Below are 7,169 nucleotides of genomic sequence, written 5' to 3' on the forward strand. Positions count from 1 at the left end.
GCCTAGGCCAGCAGCATGCCATGCCACGGCCAAGGCAGGCCTGCCAAAGCCAGCAGCATGCCATGCCAAGGCCAAGGCCAGCAGCATGCCATGCCACGGCCAAGGCAGCCCAGCCAAAGCCAGCAGCATGCCATGCCAAGGCCTAGGCCAGCAGCATGCCATGCCACGGCCAAGGCAGCCCAGCCAAAGCCAGCAGCATGCCATGCCAAGGCCAAGGCCAGCAGAATGCCATGCCACGGCCAAGGCAGGCCAGCCAAAGCCAGCAGCATGCCATGCCAAGGCCAAGGCCAGCAGCATGCCATGCCACGGCCAAGGCAGCCCAGGCAAAGCCAGCAGCATGCCATGCCAAGGCCTAGGCCAGCAGCATGCCATGCCACGGCCAAGGCAGGCCAGCCAAAGCCAGCAGCATGCCATGCCAAGGCCAAGGCCAGCAGCATGCCATGCCACGGCCAAGGCAGCCCAGCCAAAGCCAGCAGCATGCCAGGCCAAGGCCTTGGCCAGCAGCATGCCATGCCACGGCCAAGGCAGGCCTGCCAAAGCCAGCAGCATGCCATGCCAAGGCCAAGGCCAGCAGCATGCCATGCCACGGCTAAGGCAGCCCAGCCAAAGCCAGCAGCATGCCATGCCAAGGCCTAGGCCAGCAGCATGCCATGCCACGGCCAAGGCAGCCCAGCCAAAGCCAGCAGCATGCCATGCCAAGGCCAAGGCCAGCAGCATGCCATGCCACGGCCAAGGCAGCCCAGCCAAAGCCAGCAGCATGCCATGCCAAGGCCTAGGCCAGCAGCATGCCATGCCACGGCCAAGGCAGCCCAGCCAAAGCCAGCAGCATGCCATGCCAAGGCCAAGGCCAGCAGCATGCCATGCCACGGCCAAGGCAGCCCAGCCAAAGCCAGCAGCATGCCATGCCAAGGCCTAGGCCAGCAGCATGCCATGCCACGGCCAAGGCAGCCCAGCCAAAGCCAGCAGCATGCCATGCCAAGGCCTAGGCCAGCAGCATGCCATGCCACGGCCAAGGCAGCCCAGCCAAAGCCAGCAGCATGCCATGCCAAGGCCTAGGCCAGCAGCATGCCATGCCACGGCCAAGGCAGCCCAGCCAAAGCCAGCAGCATGCCATGCCAAGGCCAAGGCCAGCAGCATGCCATGCCACGGCCAAGGCAGCCCAGCCAAAGCCAGCAGCATGCCATGCCAAGGCCTAGGCCAGCAGCATGCCATGCCACGGCCAAGGCAGGCCTGCCAAAGCCAGCAGCATGCCATGTCAAGGCCAAGGCCAGCAGCATGCCATGCCACGGCCAAGGCAGCCCAGCCAAAGCCAGCAGCATGCCATGCCAAGGCCTAGGCCAGCAGCATGCCATGCCACGGCCAAGGCAGCCCAGCCAAAGCCAGCAGCATGCCATGCCAAGGCCAAGGCCAGCAGCATGCCATGCCACGGCCAAGGCAGCCCAGCCAAAGCCAGCAGCATGCCATGCCAAGGCCTAGGCCAGCAGCATGCCATGCCACGGCCAAGGCAGCCCAGCCAAAGCCAGCAGCATGCCATGCCAAGGCCAAGGCCAGCAGCATGCCATGCCACGGCCAAGGCAGCCCAGCCAAAGCCAGCAGCATGCCATGCCAAGGCCTAGGCCAGCAGCATGCCATGCCACGGCCAAGGCAGCCCAGCCAAAGCCAGCAGCATGCCATGCCAAGGCCTAGGCCAGCAGCATGCCATGCCACGGCCAAGGCAGCCCTGCCAAAGCCAGCAGCATGCCATGCCAAGGCCTAGGCCAGCAGCATGCCATGCCACGGCCAAGGCAGCCCAGCCAAAGCCAGCAGCATGCCATGCCAAGGCCAAGGCCAGCAGCATGCCATGCCACGGCCAAGGCAGCCCAGCCAAAGCCAGCAGCATGCCATGCCAAGGCCTAGGCCAGCAGCATGCCATGCCACGGCCAAGGCAGGCCTGCCAAAGCCAGCAGCATGCCATGTCAAGGCCAAGGCCAGCAGCATGCCATGCCACGGCCAAGGCAGCCCAGCCAAAGCCAGCAGCATGCCATGCCATGGCCTAGGCCAGCAGCATGCCATGCCACGGCCAAGGCAGCCCAGCCAAAGCCAGCAGCATGCCATGCCAAGGCCTAGGCCAGCAGCATGCCATGCCACGGCCAAGGCAGCCCAGCCAAAGCCAGCAGCATGCCATGCCAAGGCCTAGGCCAGCAGCATGCCATGCCACGGCCAAGGCAGCCCAGCCAAAGCCAGCAGCATGCCATGCCAAGGCCAAGGCCAGCAGCATGCCATGCCACGGCCAAGGCAGCCCAGGCAAAGCCAGCAGCATGCCATGCCAAGGCCTAGGCCAGCAGCATGCCATGCCACGGCCAAGGCAGCCCAGCCAAAGCCAGCAGCATGCCATGCCAAGGCCTAGGCCAGCAGCATGCCATGCCACGGCCAAGGCAGGCCAGCCAAAGCCTGCGGCATGCCATGCCAAGGCCAAGGCCAGCAGCATGCCATGCCACGGCCAAGGCAGCCCAGCCAAAGCCAGCAGCATGCCATGCCAAGGCCTAGGCCAGCAGCATGCCATGCCACGGCCAAGGCAGGCCTGCCAAAGCCAGCAGCATGCCATGCCAAGGCCAAGGCCAGCAGCATGCCATGCCACGGCCAAGGCAGCCCAGCCAAAGCCAGCAGCATGCCATGCCAAGGCCAAGGCCAGCAGCATGCCATGCCACGGCCAAGGCAGGCCAGCCAAAGCCAGCAGCATGCCATGCCAAGGCCAAGGCCAGCAGCATGCCATGCCACGGCCAAGGCAGCCCAGCCAAAGCCAGCAGCATGCCATGCCAAGGCCAAGGCCAGCAGCATGCCATGCCACGGCCAAGGCAGCCCAGCCAAGGCCAGCAGCATGCCATGCCACGGCCAAGGCAGCCCAGCCAAAGCCAGCAGCTTGCCATGCCAAGGCCAAGGCCAGCAGCATGCCATGCCACGGCCAAGGCAGCCCAGCCAAAGCCAACAGCATGCCATGCCAAGGCCAAGGCCAGCAGCATGCCATGCCACGGCCAAGGCAGCCCAGCCAAAGCCAGCAGCATGCCATGCCAAGGCCAAGGCCAGCAGCATGCCATGCCACGGCCAAGGCAGCCCAGCCAAAGCCAGCAGCATGCCATGCCAAGGCCTAGGCCAGCAGCATGCCATGCCACGGCCAAGGCAGGCCTGCCAAAGCCAGCAGCATGCCATGCCAAGGCCAAGGCCAGCAGCATGCCATGCCACGGCCAAGGCAGCCCAGCCAAAGCCAGCAGCATGCCATGCCAAGGCCTAGGCCAGCAGCATGCCATGCCACGGCCAAGGCAGCCCAGCCAAAGCCAGCAGCATGCCATGCCAAGGCCAAGGCCAGCAGAATGCCATGCCACGGCCAAGGCAGGCCAGCCAAAGCCAGCAGCATGCCATGCCAAGGCCAAGGCCAGCAGCATGCCATGCCACGGCCAAGGCAGCCCAGGCAAAGCCAGCAGCATGCCATGCCAAGGCCTAGGCCAGCAGCATGCCATGCCACGGCCAAGGCAGGCCAGCCAAAGCCAGCAGCATGCCATGCCAAGGCCAAGGCCAGCAGCATGCCATGCCACGGCCAAGGCAGCCCAGCCAAAGCCAGCAGCATGCCAGGCCAAGGCCTTGGCCAGCAGCATGCCATGCCACGGCCAAGGCAGGCCTGCCAAAGCCAGCAGCATGCCATGCCAAGGCCAAGGCCAGCAGCATGCCATGCCACGGCTAAGGCAGCCCAGCCAAAGCCAGCAGCATGCCATGCCAAGGCCTAGGCCAGCAGCATGCCATGCCACGGCCAAGGCAGCCCAGCCAAAGCCAGCAGCATGCCATGCCAAGGCCAAGGCCAGCAGCATGCCATGCCACGGCCAAGGCAGCCCAGCCAAAGCCAGCAGCATGCCATGCCAAGGCCTAGGCCAGCAGCATGCCATGCCACGGCCAAGGCAGCCCAGCCAAAGCCAGCAGCATGCCATGCCAAGGCCAAGGCCAGCAGAATGCCATGCCACGGCCAAGGCAGGCCAGCCAAAGCCAGCAGCATGCCATGCCAAGGCCAAGGCCAGCAGCATGCCATGCCACGGCCAAGGCAGCCCAGGCAAAGCCAGCAGCATGCCATGCCAAGGCCTAGGCCAGCAGCATGCCATGCCACGGCCAAGGCAGGCCAGCCAAAGCCAGCAGCATGCCATGCCAAGGCCAAGGCCAGCAGCATGCCATGCCACGGCCAAGGCAGCCCAGCCAAAGCCAGCAGCATGCCAGGCCAAGGCCTTGGCCAGCAGCATGCCATGCCACGGCCAAGGCAGGCCTGCCAAAGCCAGCAGCATGCCATGCCAAGGCCAAGGCCAGCAGCATGCCATGCCACGGCGAAGGCAGCCCAGCCAAAGCCAGCAGCATGCCATGCCAAGGCCTAGGCCAGCAGCATGCCATGCCACGGCCAAGGCAGCCCAGCCAAAGCCAGCAGCATGCCATGCCAAGGCCAAGGCCAGCAGCATGCCATGCCACGGCCAAGGCAGCCCAGCCAAAGCCAGCAGCATGCCATGCCAAGGCCTAGGCCAGCAGCATGCCATGCCACGGCCAAGGCAGCCCAGCCAAAGCCAGCAGCATGCCATGCCAAGGCCAAGGCCAGCAGCATGCCATGCCACGGCCAAGGCAGCCCAGCCAAAGCCAGCAGCATGCCATGCCAAGGCCTAGGCCAGCAGCATGCCATGCCACGGCCAAGGCAGCCCAGCCAAAGCCAGCAGCATGCCATGCCAAGGCCTAGGCCAGCAGCATGCCATGCCACGGCCAAGGCAGCCCAGCCAAAGCCAGCAGCATGCCATGCCAAGGCCAAGGCCAGCAGCATGCCATGCCACGGCCAAGGCAGCCCAGGCAAAGCCAGCAGCATGCCATGCCAAGGCCAAGGCCAGCAGCATGCCATGCCACGGCCAAGGCAGCCCAGCCAAAGCCGCCAGCATGCCATGCCAAGGCCAAGGCCAAGGCCAGCAGCATGCCATGCCACGGCCAAGGCCAAGGCCAAGGCAGCCCATCCGAAGCCAGCAACATTCCATGGCAAGGCCAACGCAGCCCAGCCAAAGCCGGCGGCATGCCATGCCAAGGCCAAGGCCAGCCGCATGTCTTGCCACGGCCTTGTCCCGCAGCGTGGCGTGCCTTTGCCTTGGGCTAGAACATCGCATGCCACGCCCTTGGCAAGCAATCCTGTCCCTCGTGTAATTGCCATTTGGTTTGGCTTTGACTTACGTATATGTTGCCCTGCGAAATGCTTGTCCCTCGGGTAATAGCCGTTTGGTTGCCTTTGACTTGCGAACCCGTTGCTAGTGCTTTCCCCAGTGGAAGCTTGTTGGGAAAAGTATGTCCCTCGGAAGTTGCCTGTTGCGTTTGTTATTTGCATTCGAGCTATCCGATGCTTGCTGGGTTTCTCTAAGAGTTTTTGCACGTTCGTCGGGCTTTTTAATTATTTATTTACTCATAAAAATTATAATAAAATAAATTAAAAATAAAAAAATAATTAAAAAAATTACTATAATTACTAGTGCCTCATCTTATAATTGTTGGAATTTTTCTAGAATTTTTTGAGTATTTTTAGTAATTTTTATTATTTTTTAAGTATTAAAATTGAAATAAATTAAAATAAAATATTCCGGTGGCCAAATATTTTTTTATAATTTTGTTTATGGTCTATTAAATTATTTCATACAACTTTCATGTTGAAAGTTTTGGCAAAAAACCATTACTTTTTAAAAAAACCCCATTATGACTCCTCGAACATGCTTGATGTTTCCTCCTGCCAGATTGAAAAGGGCTTAACAGGCTATTATAAGGGGGGGGCACCTCCCTTAAGGCTGGCCAGCATGGCCAGGCCACAGGCCACGCCTATGCCTAGGCGGGCGCTTGGCACATGCCATCGCTTGGCTTGTGGCATTGGCTTGTGGCATCGAAACTACATAGCCAAGCACGGGATGCGTCGAGTGGCGGCCCGCGGCGGTGGCGGTGGCACGTTGGCCTAGGCCAGCATGCCATGCCACAGCCTTGGCCAGCAACATGGCATGCCAAAGCCTTGGCCAGCAACATGGCATGCCAAAGCCTTGGCCAGCAGCATGCCATGCCTTGGCCTTGGCAAGCATGTCATGCCACGGCCTTGGCCAGCAGCATGCCATGCCACGGCCTTGGCCAGCAGCATGCCATGCCCCGGCCTTGGCCAGCAGCATGCCATGCCACGGCCTTGGCCAGCAGCATGCCATGCCACAGCCTTGGCCAGCAGCATGCCATGCCACAGCCTTGGCCAGCAACATGGCATGCCAAAGCCTTGGCCAGCAGCATGCCATGCCTTGGCCAGCAGCATGCCATGCCACGGCCTTGGCCAGCAGCATGCCATGCCACGGCCTTGGCCAGCAGCATGCCATGCCAAAGCCTTGGCCAGCAGCACGCCATGCCCCGGCCTTGGCAAGCTTGTCATGCCACGGCCATGGCCAGCAGCGTGCTATGCCCCGGCCTTGGCCAGCAGCTTGCCATGCCACGACCTTGGCCAGCAGCTTGCCATGCCCCGGCCTTGGCCAGCATGTCATGCCACGGCCTTGGCCAGCAGCATGCCATGCCACGGCCTTGGCCAGCAACATGGCATGCCGCGGCCTTGGCCGGCAGCATGCCATGCCGCGGCCTTGGCCGGCAGCATGCCATGCCGCGGCCTTTGCCGGCAGCATGCCATGCCGCGGCCTTTGCCAGCAGCATGGCAAGCCCAAGCCTTGGTCAGCAGCAGCATGCCATGCCAATGCCTTGGCCAGCAGCATGCCTTGCCACGGCCTCGTCCAGCAGCATGGCATGCCACGCCACGGCCTCGGCCATCAGCATGCCTTGCCACGGCCTCGGCCATCAGCATGCCTTGCCACGGCCTTGTCCAGCAGCATGGCATGCCCGGCCTTGGCCAGCAGCATGTCATGCCACGGCCTTGGCAAGCATGCCAAGCCACGGCCTTGGCAAGCATGCCATGTCCCTCGGGTAATTGTACAAGTTGCCTTGCGAAATGCATGTCCCTCGGTTAAATTGCCATTTGGTTGGCTTTGGCGTGCGAACGAGTTGCCTGTGCTTTCCTTGTGGAAGCTTGTTGCGAGAAGTATGTCCCTCGAAAGTTGCCTGTTGCGTTTGTTATTTGCATTCGCGCTAACCGGTGCTTGCTCGGCCTCTCTAAATGTTTTCGC

This window comes from Camellia sinensis, chromosome 6, assembly GCF_055761805.1.
Source record: "Camellia sinensis isolate YWXY chromosome 6, ASM5576180v1, whole genome shotgun sequence".
Classification (NCBI taxonomy): domain Eukaryota; kingdom Viridiplantae; phylum Streptophyta; class Magnoliopsida; order Ericales; family Theaceae; genus Camellia; species Camellia sinensis.